The 26,669-nt window shown below is 38.1% G+C and overlaps 1 protein-coding gene across 4 annotated transcripts in view; it reads right to left on the minus strand.

Moving 5' to 3' along the window:
- Positions 1–658: 658 nt before the first annotated feature.
- LOC124619553 (synaptotagmin 1-like) overlaps positions 659–26,669 on the minus strand; it is a 473,464-nt gene continuing 447,453 nt past the window's right edge. For all 4 annotated transcript variants that reach the window (XM_047146029.1, XM_047146031.1, XM_047146030.1 and 1 more), the window contains exon 11: positions 659–3,701. The gene's annotated coding sequence lies outside the window, so the exon portion shown is untranslated. The remainder of the gene's footprint in view (positions 3,702–26,669) is intronic.

Below are 26,669 nucleotides of genomic sequence, written 5' to 3' on the forward strand. Positions count from 1 at the left end.
GAATAATCTTATAATTTGATTTTCAGTATTAGAATACATTTTGCAATCTCTCTCATCTTTGTCCATGTGCAGTAATCAAAAATTGGTATGAGATAGTATCCTTGTGTTGGAATATGATTTTGAGTCTGTTAATTGATTTTACATGTGGCCAGAATTCCTAGGATTTTTGGATAGGTCTTTCACCAGGGCTGACCTTGGGAATTATGTATGCCTCAAACAAAGCCCTTTTTGGAGGTAATGGTTGCCATTAAATTTCATTTGCCAGTTGCCCTACATACTTTTTTTCAGAGCACAACAGAAGTCTGCATTATTGGATGTGGTAGAAACTTGATTGAGCATAAAAGGAGAAATTAAAGTTGCTCTATGTAAATATAGACCGATATTTAATAACATGTTTTGTAAAATCAGAGCAGAAAAAAATATGTTCTTTCATTTCGATTTTGTGGTTCTTCGTTGTTCAATGAAGTGATTTTTGAATCAAGAACTGAGTTATATCAAACCTGTGTTCTAAATAGACTTGAATCCAAAGGCTTGTCTTTTGTGGAAATTGTTCATAATATGCAAGGGTCCAGGTTCAAGTCCAGATCTGTCCACAATTTTAATCTGTCAGGAAGTTTCTCAGTGGTGCATGTTCCACTGTAGAATGAAAGATTCATTCTGGAAACTGTGATATAGTTTATTTTTCATTAATGTGTAAGTCAGACACTTTTATTTCAGTAGGTGTACAAGTGCAGGTACTGCTGATAAATGGTAATGCCTTTCAGGACAATAAATGATACATATGTCCTTTTGCTATACTTGTTGATTCCATTAACATTTTACAGTACGTCTGTTGCCTTCAGAAATTATAGCATGCATTTCTGTCAGCAGTTAGAAATTCTTCTGAAAAGTCATATAAATATTACAGGAATATCTGAAATATTTAATTCTTTGTCCAGAAATATACAGTTAACATTCTCACATTTGTTGTATCCCCTGTGAAGCATATTTTTCTCACTGTCCAGCCATATAAATAGACATAAAAACAGTCTATTTTAAACAACATCAGAGGGATCTTATAAGTAAACCTTTCAATTATATAATTAAAAATGTTTCCACATCCATGGTGGCTAATAACATAGACAATAATGAACATTTTCATTTTCAGAATGCAGATGGGTCTTACTATTAGAATACATCCACTGAATACTGTAAAAAATGTTGTATGCTTTGTGATGTAGACCACATAGAGGAGGGGAAAAGCTATGACTGAGTATGAGCACATTTGTACTAAAAAGGAGTAACACATATAATGGACAAATATAATGCATACATTATTTGTTATAAATTTAAAGGAAAATGAATGTGTATGTTTTGAAGAATTGAAGAGATAACAGCTGTAGTATCTCTCTCCATAAGTGGCACACTATGTTGCCCAAAAACTTGCAGGGGTGGAGTAGCTACTTGAATTACATTTTTAATTATAAATACTGAAGGAATGTTTTTTATGTAGTAATGTGATAAAGTTGGTAAATTTCTCTGGATGGAATCAACTGCACTTTCTATTTTCTGATTTGGACTAGTATTCGGCTTTATTATAGTACACAGTAAGTTCTACACACAGGCTAATTTACTTACATTCTCTCAGGCTGCATACAGTCACACATACCAATATATTTTATACATACATATATATACACATATATATTCCACAACCTATAATGCAGGGGTCATTAAATTGTGAAAACCATACTGTTTGTATAAAAAGTATAGTGTATTACTTGTCTAACCTCCAGTAAATAATTTTGCATATAAAAATGCATTTACTGGTCTTAAACATAATTTTCTGAGTAACATTCTGTTTACAAGGTTGCAGAATTAATTATTCATTACATTCATATATATATATATAAACAATACTCTCTTTTTACAAAACAGATTAAAGCCAGAAATACATGTCATTAGCAGTCACATCTCATTCTCATTTGCAAACAGGAGGGTATGGATGATCTATTCCATATGTTAAAAAAAAGTTTGTAAAAATGATTATCTTACAAAAAATTCTAAAGGAGTATAACCTTTAACATTGGCTTCCCACATGAAGAAAACAACAGGAATCCTAAAATAAAATAAACTGTCTAAGAATCCTGGCATCTCGAGAGAATTTGCACTGTGAAGGAAAGTGTTCTCTCTGGCTTGATTTATGAGTTGAATAATCTTGTTCATAGTGTTTCCCAATGGGAAACTTTAATAATAAATGTTTATATGAAATGTATAGTGATTTCATGTTTCTGTCTGCTTGGTCATCATTTCTGCAGTTGCTGCACAAGTTGCTTCTCATGTCTTTCTCATTTATAATCTGCATTTTATGGATCACCATTAAAAAAGAAAAAAAATATGCAAGTAATTCACTGTGAGATTGTTCCTGACTGACAAGATCTGTAATTATTTAATACACTAACAGTTTTAATTGTTAAAGGTGGAACATCAGGAGATCGAAACTACTTCATCATGGCAGCTGATAAATGCAAATGGTGCATATGACCTCTTCAAAACTAGAAGAAACTGAGAAAAAAATGTGGTGCATCCAAAAGCATTTTCTGAGAAATGGAAGAACTCATTACATCAAACATTGTGCTATTTAGCTGCAGTGAAAACTTCCCACCACTTCTTTAACGACTAAAATTTATATATATTTCCAGCAGTTATTTTGTCTATTTAGTCATTTATAGAATGCAGATCTTCTTCTGCCAGAATTTGCTAAACAGATACAGATGTAATTTCGCAGACCCCATTGGTGCTTTATTATATCACCCAGTGGTGTTTTTATAAATTGGGAAGCAGTACACAATATTGTCAGTTGTTGTAGCAAAATAGCTCTGCTTGGTTAAAATTATATTCATCAAAACTGTTTGTTTCTGAGGAAGGGAAGGCATATACATATATATGCATGGCACTTTTTAACTTTTATTCCAGTAAAAATCACTGGATAAGCCACAATGAAGGTGAATAGATTAGTGAACTTCAAAAGATACTATTTATTTGCATATAGCAATCTCTTACAGTCCTATTGTCACTGATGTGTATACAAAACGAACCTCTTTGGCTACACCCTATTAGGCTATGCCCTATCTGATAAAATTCTGGTGCCTATTCATATGATACAATGCTCTTCATCTCCAGAATCATGATATGAAACACCAACATTACAACTTTTTAATGGTATATTATGAAAACTTTATTGTGGGTAGTATTATTTTAACAGCTTACATCTTAAAGAATGAACGCAGCTTTTGGCTTAGAGTAATGGTGGTAGCCTGCTGACACAGCAACTCTCAGTTACTTACTTAACCTCACCATACAGAATCACTGCTGTAATATAATTTCTAACCACAATACTTGAATGAACAGTGAGGCATGTTATGGAAATACAGATAACTGCAGATAGGAATTAAGTTAACCTCCAAAACTTCTGTAGTATTATATAGGATATATGCACACAGATCTTTTTTTTTAAGAAAATGAACAATGTATGGGGACAATAGTGATTATAGCTTGAAGGAGATTTCCTTGCAAGAATGTTCTTTTTTAAAGCACATTTCTATTGAACAGAGTTGTGTGACACAAATAAGGTAGGATTATGGAGGAATTTGTTTGACATTTAACACTTTTTTGTGAATCCATACAGTAACATATTTCTCACAAGTGTGGAGTTTGGCAGTCTGAAACAGAATAACATACTGATTAGCAAATCATATATTTAACAAGAAAAATAATTCATGATACTTTGTACTTACTTATGGTGTATATGAGGAACTAAGAAATTTTGACTGTTCTTATTATATTTTTAAACCAATATTTTGACAAAACTGCAAATTCTACATGCTTTTGGCAAATCACAGTTCACAAAATTATTATTAAAATACATTCTGTGTTTCAGTAATATGTTTGCAACAAATTTTGTATTTAAGTACCCTGTATTTGGTACAGGATCATTTTTATTTTGTTTCCTGTTGTGTCTCTCATTACACTTTAAGTTCCTATTTGTTTTTCCCTTATTTGCACCAAACACAAGTTCATTAGAAAGGAGTTCTGTTCTAAAAGTTATCAAATTTTGTTTAACTTGAACAGTTGTGCTCATATGCTCTGTTTCAGATAGAGGAAATACCCCAGCCCCTTCTCTGTCTCAAATAGTGTTAGCACTTATTTTTGTTTTTCTTTTGGAATGAGGTATATTCAAATGTGGATACAAAGAACATACTGTAATTCATAACTTTTAACCCATAACTGGTATTATTATTATTATTATCATTATTATTGAGTTAGGAATTTCCAATCATTAGTGATAAAAGAATCTACAAGAGTTTCAACTTGCTTTCCTTCTATTGATAATTTCATCTATCATTACAATCAGCAGTTCATCTTGTAACTTATGCTGTTGAAGTGTTTGACTTGTTATAGTATCGTTTGACTATAATATTGATGACAACTGCAATTGGCCAACTCATACAAATACCTGGGTCTAACATTTTGTAGGGATATGAAATGGAATGAGCACATAGGCTCAACTGCGGGTAAACCAGGTGGCAGACCTCAGTTTATTGGTAGAATACTGGGAAATTCAGTCTACAAAGGAAATTGTTTAAAAATCATTCATGTGACCCATACTAGAATATTACTTAAGTGTGTGGGACCCATACCAAATATAATGAACAGGGTATAATAAATATATACGGGAAGGGCAACGCGAATTGTCAAATATTTTTTTGAGCCATGGGAGAGTCACAGAGATGCTGAAGAAACTAAATTGGCAGACTCTTGAAGAGAGGTGTAAAAGTCTACTAACAAAGTTCCGAGAACCAGACTTAAATGACTCTAGGAATATACTACTGCTCCCTACATATCACTCACATATGGATCATGAGATTAGAATAATTACAGAACACATAGAGGCGCTCACTCATTCTTCCCACACCCCATATGTGAATGGAACGGAAAGAAACCCTACTAGCTGGTACAATGGGATGTACCTTCTGCCATACACATCGTAGTGGTTTGCAGAGTATGCATGTAGATGTAAAGATGATCCTAGTGCAGAATTTGTATACAGGGTGTATCAATAGAGCACACAAATGTCAGCGATACAAAATGAAGTATCCTAAGGAAGAGTCAAACAAATGTATGACAGAAATTTCAATTAGTTTGTGGTATGAAAAGTTACCATATCAAAGTGTGGAATATGTCAAAGATATACTAAACAGAATTGGCATGACCATATTTATGACTAGAAGAGTTAAGTATGTGGTGGCTGTATCTATGGCAAACAACATCGCAAATATAACTGAACAAACACAAAGATAGCTGAGAATACACTCAATATAATTAATGTTGAGTAGTGTGAAATGAATATCTTGTCATTAGGGGAACAAGACATATTTAATTGTTCAAAGATTATTTTCCACACTTCAAATATATTTATTTTCTGAAGATTAAAGACAAAGCTGTTTAAAAATTAGAAACTTCCATGAAAATAGTTGAAAATCAATATGGGAAGAAACTGGAGACTTCAAAGTCAGGCGATGGTACCAAAATGATGAATACTCATCCTAAAATACAAGATGAACTTAAGAGTTTTTCACACGAAGATGAACACACATACACTTCAACAAAGCAGAACAACTGAAGGAGACTCCACACAGTTTTCAAGTCAGCATGATCAACAACATATGCAGGAAACATGAATAAAAATCTTTGGGTCAAAATGACAAGTTTGCTATCTTCACACTAAACCAAACTGATGTGTGTTCAGTAAAAGGAAAAAGTCACACTGTAATATCACCTGGACATAAAATGGAACTTTCAAAGTTGAGAAGTTCTGGGGCTGAATGCATTATTCTAATTGAAGATCACTAATGAAGAAAGGCCAGAAAGAAATCAAAGAAAAGAATCTTTGTCTTATATTATTTGGATTTACCCTCTTACAGAGTCTACCTACTTCATGGAAAAGACATTTTGGCCTCTGATAATGACATTTTTTTAGTAAAAAAAAAAAAAAAAAAAAAACAGTAATAAAGAAGAACTACTGAAGTTAAGATTTTTGCAAGGACAAGATGAAGGAAACCAGAAGTCTGATGATTCACTTCATGATGTCTCAAAAGACAGTAGCATAGATCAGATAACTTAGATAGAGTCTCACCACTCAAACTTTATCTTTGAAACCTTGGGATACCTAACAGATTTGCAGGCTACGACATGAATCTTGTACAACATAGTAATAACACAAACTTTGTATGATAGAAAAAGCTGAAGACATTCTGTTTCAGTTATCCTGAAAGTAAAAGAAACTAACATGAAGTACACTCTGATAAATACAAAACTGAAAACTTGGAGTACTGAAGAACTTCCACAGAATGTAAAACGTTTAAGCTGTTGTTGGGTTCTGCATTGAAAGCAATATGGATGCTTTAAAGCTGGATTAGTTGCAAGAGGTTCAGAGCAGGGGGAACGAATACGCTATTTATAAATTTTTACTTCCGTGGTGCACTGCAAATTGATTAGACTGCTTCTTCTTAATCTTATAGCTACGAAAATAAAGAACATAATATTTGATGTTAAGACAGCATTCTTATAAAGTGATCTGCAAGAAGAGTTTACATGAATCAAGCTGAAAGATGCAATGATGGTATAAATAGATTTTGTAAATTGAAGAAAATTTTATATCACCAGAAAAAAACTTCAGAGATTTAGAACACGAGATTTTCAAATTTTCTTATAACATTTGAATATGTAAATCCAGGTGACAATCACTGTATCTATTACAATGGATACAAAGCATCATTATAACATTGTTTGGTGAGGATGAACTAATTATAGGAAAAAAGACAGACAGCATTAGGGAAGTTGTGAAAAAGTGGTGCCAAAAATTTGAAATAACATTTGAATGTATGTTTTGGAATCAAATGTCCTATTTTTGAATGAAAATTAAAGTAATTTCACAGAGAATTTTTTAAAATCAAACTATATTTATAGAGAATGTCCTGGGATGTTTTCACCTTAATAACTTCAATCCAGTAGTTATACCTATGGAACATGGAATTGTGACAGAAAATAAAATTTTGTGAATGATGAGGCACTGGACGCAAAAGAATACTGCTAATAAGCTATCAGCAGTCTATTGTACCTTGCAATAATATTTCACCAGGAGATCAGTTTTACTATTACTTGCTTAAACAGAGTTTGTAATAAACCAATGGCGAGTCACTGGAAAACAGTGTGACACATTTTTCAGAAACTCTAATGTCTGCTGTATTCTGTAGATTAGATTAGATTTACTTTCATTCCAATTGATCTGTAGTGAGGAGGTCCTCCAGGATGTGGAACATGTCAGAAAAACAACAATACATGACAAATATTTACAACTAAAACAAATAAGCTAATGTACCATTCCACAGGTCCCAAGTGGAATGATCGTAATTTTTTAATGAACACTATATGAAAGTCATTTTACAAATACTAATGCACTGAATTTAAAATACATGTAATACAACTACTATAATACTTATTTACAATGAACACATTACTGCACTGAAATGGTGCAATAGTTAGATTGTACTTACACACACACACACACACACACACACACACACACACACACACATTTACAATATTACTGCACTGAAATTGCGCAGAAGTTATATTGTATTTAAAACCCACTTCCTTTCGTCTTTCCATCTCCTTCCCTCTTTCCTGATGAGGCAACAGTTTGTTGCGAAAGCTTGAATTTTGTGTGTATGTATGTGTCTGTTTGTGTTTCTATCGACCTGCCAGCGCTTTCATATGGTAAGTCACATCATCTTTGTTTTTAAATATGTTTTTCCCACGTGGAATGTTTCCCTCTATTATATTGATATCATTAATTTGAACCCAACAATTACGTTTGTTATTGTCACTGTTGCATTTCGAAATCTTTTCTGTCGTCTTATTTTCTCTTTCTGTTTTTGCCAGTAGTTTCACTTTGTATTCATCTTCTCCTTTTTACCGTAATCTGCTATACAATTTTATCCCGCCTATATATATACTCAATAATACGTAAACCACTTCCAAACCATACCCAAAAAATTTTTTAGCCGCTTTCAACACTACCGCCGCTATAAAATCCACCATTTCTAGTTCACAAACAGTTCCTTTCACCTTTTAAACAACCATTTCGGCTAGTTCTAATAACTTTCGCTTTATTTCCATTTCCGTTTTTCCCACATTACTTATAATTTTTAGCCGCTTCCCACAGGCTTTAACGTCATTATTTCTTCGGCAGACAATTGTTAGCCCCATTTTCATAGTCTGCCACCACAAAACCACTCCTTTTAATACATTACTCGCAGTTTTTTCGAAATTTTCCCGAATTTCTCCAACCTCTAACGTGTTTTGGCGGCAACACAACCACCTAACCTTTGTGCACATCGTTGTCTACCAACCCAAGTCCAACATAGCCCAGCTGTAACCTACACCTTTTCGCCTTTTTTCACACCAGATCTCCAGTTACTCTCCAGTCCACCTTTATCCCTCCCCATATATTTTTATTTTCATTTTCATTTCAGCCTCATGTTACACTTTCCACCTTCTGATACCATGTCACCCTCACAACACCCCCACAACGACCCCATTAAGTTTTATTTACATTCCCTCCGCAAACATGCCTTCGCCCTAGCCAGATTACGCTCCCATATTCTATTTTCTCAGGCTTGTCTGACATTTGCCATTACCCCCAAAGGCCTCACACTTAAAGTTCCCATCTCTCGCTACAACCCTTCTTTCCATCAGTCCCTATACCAGTTCCAAACTGAACAATCCATTGCCCTCACCCACCTAAACCTTCACCTACACATCAACTCAGCCAATGAACACACCCGTCAACTTCTATCCTTAATAAAAGTCCTTAATCTTTCCTCTCCCACATCCACACCGGCTGTTCAGAGCATCCTCCTACAGGCCAACCGTAAATTAGAACAGCATGCCACCCCCCACCTCAAAAAACTATCCAATCTCCTGGTTTCCCACCTCCGGAAAGGCAACTCACTCTCCCTTCACAACCTTTCCAGCAAACCTCAACCTCCTCTCATTGCACACAAACCCAGTCTCTCCCATCTACTCAATCTCCCACTTCCAGCTCCACTCCCCCCAAACCCTCAAAATTCCAATCAACACAATCTGGAACCACAACACCCTAATTCAGTAGTTAACCTTTCCTCCAAACCTCTCTCCCAATCCGAAACCTCTGTCCTATCCAAAGGCCTCACCTTCAGCCCCACTCCCAGATTCAACCAAACAGCCCTCGTCAAAGATTTACTGTCCTACACTCGTACTCTCTGCTGGAAATATCACTTTGCCACGAAGAAAAATGATCCTAATCCTACTCCTAATGATCCAACTCCCCAAGACACCATCCAAATTGAACCCTGCCTGGAACAGTTCCGTCCTCCATCGCAGCGGGACCCACCTCCTCTTCCTCAAAATCACCCTCTCCAAACCTTCCACGAATTTCTGACTTCCAGCCTTGCATCTCAATCCTCCTTAAAAAACCTTAATCCTACTCCCAACATCACCACTGCTGAAGCCCAGGCTATCCGTGATCTGAAGGCTGACCGATCCATCGTCATTCTTCCGGCGGACAAGGGTTCCACGACCGTGGTACTTGATCGTCGTGAGTATGTGGCTGAGGGACTGCGTCAGCTTTCAGACAACACCACATACAAAGTTCCCGATGTCCAGGCGCAGCTTCAAGGAATCCTCAGAACCTTAGGCCCCCTGCAAAACCTTTCACCTGACTCCATCAACCTCCTGACCCCACCGACACCCCGCACCCCTACCTTCTACCTTCTTCCTAAAATCCACAAACCCAATCATCCCGGCCACGCCATTGTAGCTGGTTACCAAGCCCCCACAGATTGTATCTCTGCCTACGTAGAACCCATTACATGCAGTCTGCCATCCTTCATCAAAGACACCAACCACTTTCTCGAACGCCTGGAATCCTTACCCAATGTGTTACCCCCGGAAACCATCCTTGTAACCATTGATGCCACTTCCTTATACACAAATATTCCGCACGTCCAGGGCCTCGCTGCGATGGAGCATTTCCTTTCACGCCGATCACCTGCCACCCTACCTAAAACCTCTTTCCTCATCACCTTAGCCAGCTTCATCCTGACCCACAACTTCTTCACTTTTGAAGGCCAGACATACCAACAATTAAAGGGAACAGCCATTGGTACCAGGATGGCCCCCTCGTACGCCAACCTATTCATGGGTCGCTTAGAGGAAGCCTTCTTGGTTACCCAGGCCTGCCAACCCAAAATTTGGTACAGATTTATTGATGACATCTTCATGATCTGGACTCACATAGAAGAAGAACTCCAGAATTTCCTCTCCAACCTCAACTCATTTGGTTCCATCACCTTCACCTGGTCCTACTCCAAATCCCATGCCACTTTCCTTGATGTTGACCTCCACCTGTCCAATGGCCAGCTTCACACGTTCGTCCACATCAAACCCACCAACAAGCAACAGTACCTCCAATATGACAGATGCCACCCATTCCACATCAAACGGTCCCTTCCCTACAGCCTAGGTCTTCGTGGCAAACGAATCTGCTCCAGTCCGGAATCCCTGAACCATTACACCAACAACCTGACAACAGCTTTCGCATCCCGCAACTACCCTCCCGACCTGGTACAGAAGCAAATAACCAGAGCCACTTCCTCATCCTCTCAAGCCCAGAATCCCCCACAGAAGAACCACAAAAGTGCCCCACTTGTGACAGCATACTTTCCGGTACTGGACCAGACTCTGAATGGGGCTCTCCAGCTGGGATACGACTTCCTCAAATCCTGCCCTGAAATGAGATCCATCCTTCATGAAATCCTCCCCACTCCACCAAGAGTGTCTTTCCGCTGCCCACCTAACCTTTGTAACCTGTTAGTTCATCCCTATGAAATCCCCAAACCACCTTCCCTACCCTCTGGCTCCTATCCTTGTAACTGCCCCCCGGTGTAAAACCTGCCCCATGCACCCTCCCACCACCACCTACTCCAGTCCTGTAACCCAGAAGGTGTACACAATCAAAGGCAGAGCCACATGTGAAAGCACCCACGTGATTTACCAACTGACCTGCCTACACTGTGATGCATTCAATGTGGGAATGACCAGCAACAAACTGTCCATTCGCATGAATGGACACAGGCAGACAGTGTTTGTTGGTAATGAGGATCACCCTGTGGCTAAACATGCCTTGGTGCACGGCCAGCACATCTTGGCACAGTGTTACACCGTCCGGGTTATCTGGATACTTCCCACCAACACCAACCTATCCGAACCCCGGAGATGGGAACTTGCTATTCAATATATCCTCTCTTCCTGTTACCCACCAGGCCTCAATCTCCGCTAATTTCAAGCTGCCGCCACTTATACCTCACCTGTCATTCAACATCATCTTTGCCTCTGCACTTCCGCCTCGACTGACATCTCTGCCCAAACTCTTTGTCTTTAAATATGTCTGCTTGTGTCTGTATATGTGTGGATGGATATGTGTGTGTGTGTGTGTGTGTGTGTGTGAGTGTATACCCGTCCTTTTTTCCCTCTAAGGTAAGTCTTTCCGCTCCCGGGATTGGAATGACTCCTTACCCTCTCCCTTAAAACCCACTTCCTTTCGTCTTTCCCTCTCCTTCCCTCTTTCCTGATGAGGCAACAGTTTGTTGCGAAAGCTTGAATTTTGGTATATATACACACAAATCAGTTGGTTTTACTGAGAAATTCATCAATCTGGTAGAAGGAGTTGGCCACCAATAAATCCTTTAGGCTTCTCTTAAACTGAATTTCATTGGTTGTTAAGCTTTTTATGGCTGCTGGCAAGTTATTGAAAATGTGTGTTCCTGAATAATGCACACCTTTTTGTACAAGACTAAGTGACTTTAAATCCTTGTGAAGATTATTCTTATTTTTAGTATTGATTCCATGAATTGAGCTGTTGGTTTGAAAAAGTGATATATTTTTAATGACAAATTTCATTAAGGAATAAATATATTGGGAAGCAGTAGTTAGGATCCCTAGTTCCCTAAACACGCTTCTGCAGGATGTTCTTGAGTTCACACAACATATAACTCTTACTGCATGTTTTTGTGCCCAGAAAACTTTAGCTTGGCTTGATGAATTACGCCAAAAAATAATCCCATATGACATTATGGAATGAAAGTAAGCATAGTATGCCAGCCTCTTCATTTTTATATCCCCTATGTCTGACAAAATTCGCATTGCAAACAGAGATTTGTTAAGACGCTTCAACAGTTCTGTGGTGTGCTCCTCCCAGTTGAATTTATTATCAAGCTGTAATCCCAAGAATTTAACACTGTCCACTTCTTCTATCTTCTTGTCATCGTATGTTAGACATATACTCGTGGGACACCCCTTACAAGTTCTGAACTGCATGTAGTGTGTTTTTTCAAAGTTTAGTGACAAAGAATCGGCTAGGAACCAGCGATTAATGTCCACAAATATTTTATTAGCTGATCTTTCTAATACTACGCCTGATTTGCTATTTATTGCAATGTTTGCATCATCGGCAAACAAAACGAACTTGGCATCTGGTAATGTTACTGATGGAAGGTCATTGATATACACAAGAAAAAGTAAGGGCCCCAAAATGGAACCTTGTGGGACCCCACATGTAATTAGTTCCCAGTTGGATGATGCCTGATAGCTTGATACATGTCTCTTTCCTAATAACACCCTTTGTTTCCTGCCAGAGATATAAGATTTGAACCATTTTGCAGCATTTCCTGTTATACTATAATACTCTAATTTAGTTAAAAGGATATTGTGATTTACACAGTCAAATGCCTTTGACAGATCACAAAATATACCAGTTGCAATTTTTTGTCTAATGAATTAAGCACATTTTCACTGTAAGTGTAGAAAGCCTTCTCAATATCAGAACCTTTTAGAAATCCAAACTGTGACTTTGACAGTATGTTATTTGAGATAAGATGGTTATAAAGCCAACTGTACATTACTTTTTCGAAAATTTTTGATAGTGCTGGCAACAGTGAATCTGGACAGAAATTTGATGCTATTTCTTTATCTCCCTTCTTAAACAGTGGCTTCACTTCAGCATATTTCAGCCATTCAGGAAATATTCCCCTGATAAATGACTGGTTACACAGATAGCTTAATATGTTACTTAGCTCAGAATCACATTCTTTAATTAACTTTGTTGATATTTCATCATACCCACTAGATGTTTTTGATTTTAAAGATCTTATGATGGACATTATTTCTGTTGGGGTAGTGAGGGTCAAATTCATATTATGCAAGTTGCTTGAAATTTCTGGTCTGAGGTATTCCATAGCAGCATCTACCGAACCTGACAACCCCATCTTTTCGGTAACAGTTATAAAATGTTTATTAAAAAGTTCTGCACACTATACACTTCTGTCACCAATGTATCATTTACTCTTAACGCTATTTGGTCCTCTTCATGTCTGGTTCTACCAGTCTCCTCCTTCACTATATCCCATATTGTCTTTATTTTGTTATCTGATATGACTATCTTTTCCTTGTAATATATTTGCTTTGTCATCCGTATTACAGTCTTTAATATTTTGCAGTATTTCTTGTAATGAGCTATAGCATCAACATTGGAACTGTTTTGGATTGACAAATACAGTTTTCTTTTTGTTTTACAAGATACCCCTATTCCTCGAGTAATCCATGGCTTTTTTTGTAGACTTTGCTCTAAAATTGGTAAGCTTTGAGGGAAAACAGTGTTCGAATAAGGTAAGCACTTTATTAGCAAAAGTGTTATATTTTTCATTCATGCCATGAGCACTGTAAACATCAGTCCAGTGAATGTCTCTGAGGAGTGTCCTAAAATAATCAATTTTTGGCTTACTGATTACCCTCTTGAGCTCAGATTTAACAGATTTTATATCCTGTTCAGTATTAACATTTAACAGAAGGAACTGCATGTCATGGTCTGAGAGGCCATTGACTATTGGTTTTGTAATATAATTTTGTTCATTGGACTTTTCTATAAAGATATTATCAATGGCTGTTTGTGAGCAAGATGCTACCCTAGTGGGGAACTTTACGGTGGGAATTAAGTTGAATGATAGTGTTACTAACTCAAATAAGTTCTTATTGGGAGAGTCTTTAAGGAAATCTACATTGAAATCACCAGCAACCACTATTTCTTTGTTTTTTGTTGTTAAATGGGCCAGTACAGCTTCAAGGTGGTTTACAAACAGATTAAAGTTACCTGCAGGTGCTCGATATACACTTAATATTATGAAGGATTTTTTGTGAAATTCTAATTCTGTTGCAAATGCTTCCATATGCTGTTCTAGGCAAAATTTATGAATGTCTATGTTCTTAAATTTATTGATGGAAACTCAACACTGCTTGCATTACTGATCTGATTAGGAGTTGATGTCGCTGTCAGATGATCCACCAGTGCAGTTCTCATCACAAATGGTGGACTCATTGTCTGGTACACTCAAAAACAATGTGTATGTTGACTTCAACAGCTGAAACAGAGTACCAAGTTGCTATCTTCTTGATAGATGATATATTCTGGATATTGTGTTTCCAACGAGAACTTAAAATTTCATGTCTGAATCGACTGACAGAACTGTGTGTTGACACTCAAGCTACCTTACATGTGTTGAAGAATACCTATGACAGAAAAATAATATCAGCATATTGAAATTTCTGAACATACAGAAAAGACTGTCAAATTAAAACATGTTGGGAGCTCCAATCTGACTGAGCGAGGTGGCACAGCAGTTAGCACACTGGACTAGCATTTGGGAGGACAATGGTTCAAACCCATGTCTGGCCACCCTGATTTAGGTTTTCCATGATTTCACTAAATCACTACAGGAAAATGCCAGGATTGTTCCTTTGAAAGAGTACGGCCAATTTCCTTCCCAACCCTTCCCTAATCTGATGGGATGGAAGACCTTGCTGTTTGGTCCCCTCCCTCAAATCAACCAACCAACCTCAAACCTGATGGATGAAATGTTCAAAGAATTAAGGTGAAAAATAATTAACTGGGAGTTTTGAGAGTTAATTATTTTCCTGTTGTTATGGATTGTGCATGATGTTAATATGTACATTTGGTGTCTTGACTTGTAGTTTTGAAATAATTGCTCTTTGATTTATCTCTCTGGCAGTCTTATTAAGTATGCTGTGTGGCAATGTTCTGTGTTCTGCTATTTGGGCAACAAAATAACTGAGGTTGGCCCAGGCAGAGAAGGTATAAAGGGCAGACTGGTAATAGCAAGAAAAGAATTTCTGAAAAAGAGAAAGTTCTTAACATTCAGCATAAATGAAGAGTTAAGAGTCATTTCTGAGGTATTTGTCTGGCATTTTCAGCAGTGAAATTTGGACAGTAAGCAATTCAGACTAGAAAGTAACAGAAGCTGCAGAATGTAGTGCTACAGTAGAATGTTGAGGGTAGGTTAAATAAACAATGAGGAGGTACTGAAGTGAATTGTGGAAAAAAGAAATTTAAAGCATGACTGAACTAAAGGAAGAGATTATATGATATGACATATCCAGAGACATCAAGGAATTGTCAATTTGGAGATGGAGGGATGTGTGGGGAGTAAAAGCTGTACATGGAGACATAGGCATGAATATAGTAAGCATATTCAAATGGTGTAGACTGCACAAGTTATTCAGAGATGAAGATGCTTGCTCAGGACAGGCTAGTGTGGTATGGTGCATCAGACCAGTCTTCGTACTAAAGGCAACAACAGCAATGTTATTAATTAAAGTGTACTCATTTAAACATGGTTCAAATAGTTCTTTTCTATTAAAGTTAATCAAGGCCACTGCCCAAGTTAAACTCTGCAAGTGATCTATCTGAGAAACATCACAATTTTCAATACTATGACCAGGTCCACTGAATTTACTGCTAAGTAAACTTAACATAGCTTGTAAACTGTGATAATTAAATCTAAACATAGTTTATTTTTCTGTTTGCTTCTCAATGCTTTCTCTGCATACCAATGCAGCGGTGAGAAGGAGGAGGACTTCAACCAACCACCCTTTTTGTTGAATGATGAGCGTTTGTATTTTCCAGTTCCATAGTTTGAAAGTCACTTAGGATTTTCCATTAATACAATAGTGATCTTATGTGAGTCCTTTTCCATTGAAGAGCCATGACATGCCATGGACTCATCTAATGTCTGAAGTAGCACTGGAGGGAACTGACACATGAATCCTACAGGATTGTCCATAAATCCGTACGAGTATGAGGGGGTGGAGATCTCTTCTGAACAGCACGTTGCAAGGCATCCCAGATATTCTCAATAATTTCATGTCTGGGGAATTTGTTGGCCAGCGGAAGTGTTTAAAATCAGAAGAGTGTTCCTGGAGCCACTTTGTAGGAATTGTGGGTGTGTGGGGAGTTGCATTGTCCTGCTGGAACTGCCTAAGTGCATTGGAATGCACAATGGATATGAATGGATGTATGTGGTTAGACAGGATGCTTATGTACATATCACCTGTCAGAGTCATAGCTAGCCCTATCAAGGGTACCATATCACTCCAACTGCATACACTCCACACCATTACAGAGCCTCCACCAGCTTGAACAGTCCCCTGCTGACATGTAGGGTCCACAGATTCATGAGGTTGTCTCCATACCTGTACACATCCATCCACTCAATACCACTTGAAATGAGACTCATCTGAGCAGGAAACATCTTTCCAGTCATCAACAGTCCAATGTTGGTGTTGACGGGCCCAGGCAAGGCATAAAGCTTTGTGTTGTGCAGTCACCAAGGGTACAAGAATGGGCCTTCAGCTCCAAAAGCCCATATTGGTGATATTTCATTGAATGGTTCACATGGTGACATTTGTTGATGGACCAGCATTAAAATCTGCAGCAATTTGCAAAAGGATTGTGCTTCTGTCACATAGAATAATTCTCATCAGTTGTGATTGGTCTCATTCTTGCAGGATCTTTTTCTGGCCACAGCGATGTTGGAGATTTGATGTTTTACTTGATTCCTGATATTTACGGTACACTTGTAAAATGATTGTATGGGAAAATCCCCACTTCATCACTTCCTCAGAGATGCTGTACCCAATCACTCGTGCACCAAGTGTAACAGCACGTTCAAACTCACTTAAATCTTCATAATCTGACATTTTAGCAGCAGCAACCAATCTAACAACTGCGGCAACACTTGTTGTCTTATTTAGGCATTGCTGACCTCAGTGTTGCATTCTATTGACATATCTCTGTATTTGAATACGCATGCCTGTACCAGTTCCTTTGGTGTTTCACTGTAAAATACCAATGCTCAACCTTGTAACATTGACAAAGTTGAAATACGTTATCGACTACTGTGATACAAGTAAAGGAGGCTTATTAACAATAAACAGTGAAAAGGCTTTTGTAAAGATGCATGTTACTGGCTTAGTAGTTTTAGACATGACGTATGTCACAGCAAAATTGATGTATTTCTGTTTTAGTACATTAAGTGCAGATTTAGATATAAATTTCTAATGAGATGTGACATCTGGGCAATAAGCTATAGATACATCAAATAATGGCTTCTTTCTGTTCTCTTTTGCATACATTTAGCATAAGAGTCATATTTAGATAATCATTCATACCTTCATCACCATAGACATTAGTGTGATGTAGGATGTAGAAGTACCTATCAGATATCTACATCTACATCTATCCTCTGCAAACCACTATGAGGTGCGTGACACAGGGTACATTCTATTGTGCCAGTTATCAGGGTTTTTCCTGTTCCATTCACGTATGGTGTGTGGGAAGGATGATTGTTAGCATGCCTCTGTGCATGCAGTAATTATTCTAATCTTATCCTCACAATCTCTACATGAGTGATATGTAAGAGGTTGTAGTATATTCCTAGAGTAATCATTTAAAGCTGGTTCTTTCAACTTTGTTAATAGACTTTCTCAGGATAGTTTGCAACTATCTTCAAGAGGCTTCCAGTTCAATTGGAAATTGTTATACTGTTGTTGTTGTGGGCTTCAGTCTGAAGTCCTGTGCAAGCCACTTCATCTCTAAGTAACTACTGCAATCTACATTCTTCTGAATCCACTTACTGTATTCATCTCCTGGCTTACCTCTACAATTTTTATCCCCAACAGTTCACTCCAGTATTAAATTGGTGATCTCTTGATGTACCTGAATGTGTCCTATTAATCAATCCCTTCTTTTAGTTATGTTGTGCCACCAATTTCTTGTCACCTCTATTCTCTTCAATGCCTCTACATTACTTATATGAGCTACCCACCTAATCTTCAGTGTCCATTGTAGCACAAAATTTCAAAAGCCTCTATTCCCTTCTTTATCATCCATGTTTCACTTCCATACAAGGCTGCATCCCCCAAAACTAGCTACAGAATAGTCATCCTAACACTTCAATGTATATCTGATGTTAACAAATTTCTCTTCTTCAGAAACACTTTTCTTGTGATTGCCAGTACATATTTTATGTCCTAGCTACTTTCGCCAACATCGGTTATTTTGCTGTCCAAACAGCAAAACTCATTTCCTAATCTATGTCCCTTACCATCATCTAATTTAATCTAACTACATTCCATTATCCTTGTTTTGCTTTCTGTGGAAGTTCATCTTATGTTCTCCTTTCAAAACACTGCCCATTCCATTCAACTGCTCTCCCGAGTCCTTTACTATCTCTGTCAGAATTATGTCATCGGCAAACCTCAGTTTTTATTTTATCCTCTTGGACTTTAATACTTACTCCAAATTTTTATTTTGTTTCCTTTATAGCTTGGCAACGGCCTTGCCACAGTGGATTCACCGTTTCCTGTCAGATCACCGAAGTTAAGTGCCATTGGGCGTGGCCAGCACTTGGATGGGTGACCATCCCATCCACCATGCGCTGTTGCCATTTTTTGGGGTGCACTCAGCCTTGTGATGCCAATTGAGGAACTACTTGACTGAATAGTAGCGGCTCCAGTCAAAGAAAACCATTTAACGATGGGGAGAGTGGTGTGCTGACCACACGTCCCTCCTATCTGCATCCTTAGCTGAGGATGACACGGTGGTCAGATGGTCCCAACGGGCCACTTGTGGCCTGAAGACAGAGTGCTTTTTTCCTTTATGGCTTGCTCAATGTACAGACTGAATAACATTGGGGACAGGGTACAGCACTGTCTCAATCCCTTCTCAATCACTGCTTCACTTTTATGACCCTCGACTCTTATGACTGTTTTCTGATTTCTATACAAGTTGTAAATAGCCTATCACACCCAGTATTTTACCACTGCTACCTTCACAATATCAAAGAGATTGTTTCAGGTAACATTGTAATAATATTTCCCTATGTCTACAAAGTATTACATCATGTATTCCTGTATTTCTTCAGAATCCAAACTGCTCTTCCCTGAGTTTAGCTTCTACCAGTTTATCCATTCTTCTGTAAAGAATTCATGTTAGTATTTTGCAGCCATAAGTTATTATGCAGATAGTTTAGAATATTCACATCTGTCAGAACCTGCTTTCTTTGGAATTTGAATTATTACATACTCCTTCAAATCTGAAGGTATTTTGCCTATCTTATACATCTTGCACTTAGGATGGAATAATTTTGCCATGGCTGCCTCTCCCAAGGCTATCAGTAGTTTTGACAGAAAGTCGCCTTCCCCAGGAGCCTTGTTTCAAATAGGGTCTTTCAGTGCTTTGTCAAATTCTTCTTGCAGTATCATACCTCCCATCTCATCTTCATCTACCTTCTCTTCCTTTCCTACAATATTCTATTAAAGTCTCTCTCCCTTGTACAGGCCCTCTATATACTCCTTCCACCTTTCAGCTTTCCCTTCTTTGCATAGTACTGCTTTTCCATCAGAGCTCTTGATATTGATGCAGCTGCTTCTCTTTTCTCCAAAGGTCTTTTTAATTTTACTGTAGACAGCATCTATCTTTATCCTACTGAAATATGCTTCTGAATCCTGACATCTTCTCTCTAACAATTCCTGCTGAGCCATTTTGCAGTTTCTGTCAATCTCATTTTTTAGAAGTTTGTACTCCCTTTCTCCTGCTTCAGTTGGTGCATTTTTATTTTCCTCCTTTCATCAAATAAATTCAGTATTTCCTGTGATATCCAAGAATTTCTACTAGGTCTTATCTCTTTATCTGTTTGATCCTCTCCTGCCTACATTATTTTATCTCTCAAAGCTACCCATTTGTCTTCTACTATATGTCTTCCCCTGTTCTACTTATATAATCAGTCTGAAACCTTGCAATATGTCCAGATCTCTTCCATGTATACAACCTTCTTTCATAATTCTTAAACCAAGTATTAGCAATGATTAAATTATGCTGTGTGCAGAATTCTACCAGGTGGCTCCCTCTCTCATGCCTTTCTCCCATTCCATATTCACCTACTATTTTTCCTTCTGTTCCTTTTCCTACTACTGAATTCCATTCCCCCATCACAACTAAATCTCCATTTTCCTTAACTATCTGAATAATTTCTTTTATCTCATCATACATGTATTCAATCTCTGCATCATCTGTGGAGCTAGTTGACATACAAACTTGTACTAGTATGGTGGGTGTTGGCTTAGTGTCTACCTTGGCTACAATTATGCATTCACTATGCTGTTTATAGTAGCTTAGCCGCATTCTTAATTTCTTGTTCATTATTAAAGCTACTCCTGTATTACCCATATTTGATTTTGTATTTACAACCATGTATTCACCTGATCAGAAGTCCTGTTCCTGCTGCCATTGAACTGCACTAATTCCCACCATATCTAACTTCAACCTATCCATTTCATACTTAAATTTTATAACCTATGTGCCCAATTAAGGTGTATAACATTCCATATTCTGACCCATAGGAGATGTGAATAGTGGAGTATTCTACCTCCAGAATATTTTATCCAAGAGGATGCCATCATCATTTAACCATATAGTAGAGCTGCTTGCCTTCAGAAAAAATTACAGCTGTAGTTTTCCCTTGTTTTCAGCCATTCACAGTACCAGTACAGCAAGGCCATTTTGGTCGATGTTACATGCCAGATCAGTCAGTCATACAGATTGTTGCCCCTGCAACAACTGGAAAGGCTGCTGCCCCTCTTCAGGAACCACATGTTTGGTTGGCCTCTCAACAGATATCCCTCCATTGTGGCTACACCCATGGTTCATAGACAATAGTAAAATCATAATGCACTACTGGCTGTGAGACTATAAGGGTAGATAGCTGCTCAACAGGAACATCTAAATCAGACACTAAAACTAGCTGTTGTAATCAGAGATACCTTCCTACAAGGGGAAGGAGAAAACATAGGGGTCAGCTCATTCTATTGGGGGAGACAGATATCTCTACGGCCAACAATAGCGTTACTTACTGAGACTACATTGCTGGTCATTATTACTGGTATCAACTCTTTCTTTCATCAACTTTCAACATTTCCTACCACATTGCACTATTTCTGATTGTCACCATCTTCCATTCTCATCCTCTTGCTGACATCAAACATCAACATTCCTTATGCACTGCTGATTAATGCCAACTGCATCACTCAATACACATTTGATATACTAAATTGTGATCCACAACTATGTTGCTTGATGATGGGAAGAATAAAAAGTATTTCTGTGAACAGTGACATGACATTTTCATGTTCCAAGTATAGGTGTCCTTTTTAGCCAACCAAAGTTCTAAATCTTGCACTTGATTTGAATTCATTGGTATGATCATAGGGTCAATACCTTTGTCATCATTTCACTACAGCATCACCCCTTTGTCACATTTGTTTTATCTGGTACTCTTTGTCTTGATGATACACCTTACTGGATTATTACCTTCAACTCTCTCATAATTTCATAAATACCTCCATCCAAATTAAGTCTATTAACCACCAACTGTACCCAAACTTCAACAGCTGTTGTTCCTCCCACACCAACAAGACTCATCATAGCTTTACACCCATGGATGGAACATACGGAGTCTTGTATAACTCTTCTCTTTGCCACAGCCTTCAGACAGTAACTACCACAACTTCCCTCCCCCCAACCTCTCTCTGCCCAACCCCCAAAAAAAGATACAGTTTTACAAAACAAATCTCACACATTTAATCCTTTCCACACTGCTAACTCATCAGCCATGCCCACTAGGCAGCCACAAAGGAGCAATCATCACTTAGTACCACCCCATTTAGTGCCTGATTAAGCTCCTAATTACTTCTATTGCCCATCTCCACTCATTCCTGCCCTAAATATGCTTCCAACTCTGTACCTGCCCCACTCTTTGCCCCTCCAGCCCCACAAGATTCCTTCATCCCACAATCTCTCTCATCCTCCAGGGAGACAAGTGAGCCATAGGCCAAACAACATCAGAAGGCTATCCTTGGAGCGGCTTGACAAACAAATAGTTCCTGAAGAGTGGCAGAAGAATTTAAAAAGTTGAAAGGATGGATAACTGAGGATATGTACCTCTTCTGTATGGTTTAATGATGATGGGATCCTTCTGGGGAAAACTGTCCTCCATTATTACCTGTAGGTGGAGACTACTCCAGATCATGTTATCATCAGAAAAAACAAATCTAGTGTTCTATGGGTCAGAGAATGGAATGTTAAAACCTCTTAATCATGTAGGTAAGTTAAAGAAATGAGTACATTGAAATTAGATGTAATGGCAATTACTGAAGTGAGTGGCAAGAGGAATGGTATTCCTGATTATGTGAGCACAGTGTTACAAATAAAAAAATCTAACAGAGTTAATGGAACAGCATGTCTAATAATAAGCAAGAAAATAGGAATGTGGATGCAGCACTTGTACAAGCATAGAGTACAATTTCATTATGGGTTAAGAAGACAAGATATTTTGAAGAGACCTGTAGGCACTGAACATTCTAATAGTTTAAATGTAATGATAAGATTGAGATTGAGAAACAAGGTTTTTAATTGCAAAATATTTCAAGGAACAGATGTGAACTCTGGTCTTAATTTATTGATTATGAAATAAAGACTTAAATTGAAAATTGGAAAAAAAGGAAAAAGGGATAGACACACGCAGAAGTGACTCCTAAAATATGAGATTGACGTCACTAAAATGCAGAGCAGCAAAGGAGGAAGGGCAAGAGTACAAATAAAATCCATAAAACATGCATGACTCCAAAAGAGATATATGCTGCTTGTAGAACAATTGAAGAAATATTTAGTGAAATGAAAAGCAACTGTGTGAACAGAAGAGCTAAGATGGCAAAGCACTACTTAGCAAAGAACAGAAGACTGAGAAGTCGGAAAATATAGAGAAGTACAGTATGAAGGAGAGATATTTGAAGACAATATTATGGAAGGAGAAAAGGATGTGGATAAAGATGAAATGGTGTATGTAAACCTGCGAGAAAAATTTGACAGAGCACTGAAATACCTGAGTAGAAACATAATTTTTGTAGATTTAGAAACAGTGGTTGATAATGTTGCTTAGAATACTGTTTACAGCATAAAATATGGGAAGTTGGCAAAAACTACTTCATCTCTGTAGAAGTCATGCAGAAAACAGACTACTATCCTAAGAGTTGAGAGACATAAAAGTGAGGCAGTAGTTGAGAACAGAGTGGGGGCAGAGTTGTAAAATACCTCCCCCCCCCCCCCCCCCTCCTGCACCACAAATGTAATTCAGTCTGTACACTGAGCAAACAGTAAAGGAAACCAATGACAAATTTTGTAAGAGAATTAAATTCAGGAGCAGAAATAAAAACTTTAATATTTGTTAAGACACTGTAATTTTTTCAGAGATAACAAAGGACTTTGAACAGCAGTTGAATGGAATGTATAATGCTTTGAAAAAAATGTTATAAGATGAATACAAATAAAAGCAAAACAAGAGTAATGAAGTTTAGTTGAATTAAATAAGGTGGAATTAGATTTGGAAATGAGACAATGAAAATAGTAGATGGGTTTCGTTATGTGGACAGTAAAATAACTGGTGGCAGCAAGAAGAATCTGCCAACCTCTTCATCTCAGGGTAGCATTTGCATGCAACCTACATCTTCAATTATTTGCCCAGTGTGTTCCAACCTCTGTCTTCCAATCTCTGTCTTTTTTACCTCTACAGATACCTCTAGTACCATGGAAGTCATTCCCTGGTGTCTTAACATATGTCCTATCATCCTGTCCCTTCTTCCTGTCAGTGTTTTCCATATATTCCTTTCATCTCTGATTCTGTGCAAAACCTCCTCATTCCTTACCTTATCAGTCCACCTAATTTTCAAAATTCATCTGTAACACCACATCTCAAATGCCTCAATTCACTTCTATTCTGATTTCCACACAGTCCACGTTTAACTACCATAAAATGCTGTATTCCAAACGTACATTTTCAGAAATTTCTTCCTCAAACTAAGGTCTATGTTTGATACTAACAGACTTCTCATGGACATGAATGCTCTTTTTGCCAGTCTTTTTGCTAGTCTGCTTTTGACAGTCTCCTTGCTGCATCCGTGTGCTGCCTAGGTATCAGAATTCCTTACCTTCATCTACTTCATCACCATATCCTGATGTTAAGTTTCTCACTGTTTTCATTTCTGCTACTTCTCATGACTTTTGTCTTTCTTCAATTTACTTTCAATCCACATTCTGTACTCATTAGACTGTTCATTCCAATCACCAGATCCTGTAATTCCTCTTCATTTTTACTGAGGAGAGCAATGTCATCAGCAAATCTTAACACTGGTTCCCAATTAATGCTGTTGAACATCTTTTTCCACGTCAACAAATTCTATGGACGTGTCTTGGTTTTTCTTTAGTCTTGCTTCCATTAACAACTGCAATTTCACAATTGCCTCTCTAGTGTCTTTACTGTTCCTGAAGCCAAACCAATTATCATCTAACATGTCCTCAATTTTCTTTTCCATTCCTCTGTATATAATTCTTGTCAGTAACTTGGATGCATGAATTGTTAAGCTGATTGTGCAATAATTCTCGCGCTTGTCAGCTCTTGCAGTCTTCGGAATTGAGTGGATGATACTTTCCCCAAATACAGATGGTGTATCACCAGATGATGATGATGATGATCATCATCATCATCATCACCAGACCCATACATCCTACATACCAATGTGAATGGTTGTTTTGTTGCCACTTCCTCCAATGATTTTAGAAGTTGTGATGTAATATTATCTCTCCCTTCTGCCTTTTTTGATTCTAAGTCTTAAAAACCTCTTTTACATTCTGATCTAGTACTGGATCCCCTATCTCTTCCCTAGTGCCTCCTGCTTCTTCTTCTATCACATCAGGCAATTCTTTTCCCTCATAGAGGCCTTCAATGTACTCTCTCCACCGATCTGCTCTCTCCTCTGTATCTAATACTGGAATTCCCATTGCCTCTTAATGTTACCACTCTTGCTTTTAATTTCACCAAAGGTTGTTTTGACTTTTCTATATGCTGAGTCAATCCTGACAATCATTTCTTTTTCAATTTCTTCACATTTTTCATGCAGCCATTTTGCCTTAGCTTTCCAACACTTCCTATTTACAGATGCAGAGAGGTTTTGAAATATGGTGCTGCAGAAGAATGCTATTGATTAGATGAAAGTATGCAAAGTCTAAGATGGAATACAACATTATTTTGTGAAAATATACAGGAGATGTTGAGTCACAGGCAGACACAACAAAAAGACTGCTACACACTTAAGCTTTCATCCAAAATTAATTCTTGCAAAATAGGAAAAACACATGCCTTCACACAGCTCACACACATATGCCCAGTGTCTCTGGCCATTGTGGCTGAACTGCAGACAGCTACTGTGCCTGACGGGAGCAGCTGTCCAGTGTAGGTGGTGTGGCTAAACAAGAGGCATGGGATGTGGAGGGGGTGGAATAAGAGGGTAGGAGTGGGAAGAGGTGTAGTGCTGCTTGTGGACGAATGTAGGGATGTGGTTGGGATAAGGTAGGGGTGCTGGATGCAGTCAGGAGGTTCACTAGAGGGACAAATTAGCAGAAAAGGAGAGAAGTACAGAAGCAGAAAAGACTAGAGGTGTGTCAATAGAATAGAAGGTCGTGCAGTGCTGCAGTGGGAGCTGTGAAGGGGATAGGGAGGTAGAGGACAGTGACTAGGGAAGGTTGAAGGCAGGGAGGTATGAGAATGTAGGATATGTTGCAGGTAGAGAGTTCCCACCGGTGCTAGTAGGAAGGATCCAGATGGTGCAGGCTGAGAAGCAGTCACTGTAGTGAAATACATTGTGTCGGGCAGCATATTCAGCAACTGGATGGTCTAGCTGCCTTTTGGTCACAGTTTGTCAGTGGCCATTCATGCGGACAGACAGTTTGTTAGTTGTCATGCCCACACAGAAAGCAGCACAGTGGTTGCAGCTTAGTTCTACAGATTTTACGGCTGCTGAACTGAGGAATACCCTACTCTCTATCCTTCACATCCCTCGTACTGTGATATTCCACTGCCCACTAAACCTACACAATATCGTTGCCCGCCCTTACTCAACCCCTGCCATCAACACCTTGCTTCATGTCTCATATTCCTGCAATAGATTTAGATGCAAGACCTGTCCCATACATTCTTCTGCCAACACCACCTACTCCATTCCAGTCACAGGAATCTCCTTTCCCTTCAGAGACAGGGCTACCTGTGAAAGAAGCCAAGAAATCTACAAAC

This window comes from Schistocerca americana, chromosome 6 (genome assembly GCF_021461395.2).
Source record: "Schistocerca americana isolate TAMUIC-IGC-003095 chromosome 6, iqSchAmer2.1, whole genome shotgun sequence".
NCBI classification, from domain to species: Eukaryota; Metazoa; Arthropoda; class Insecta; order Orthoptera; family Acrididae; genus Schistocerca; species Schistocerca americana.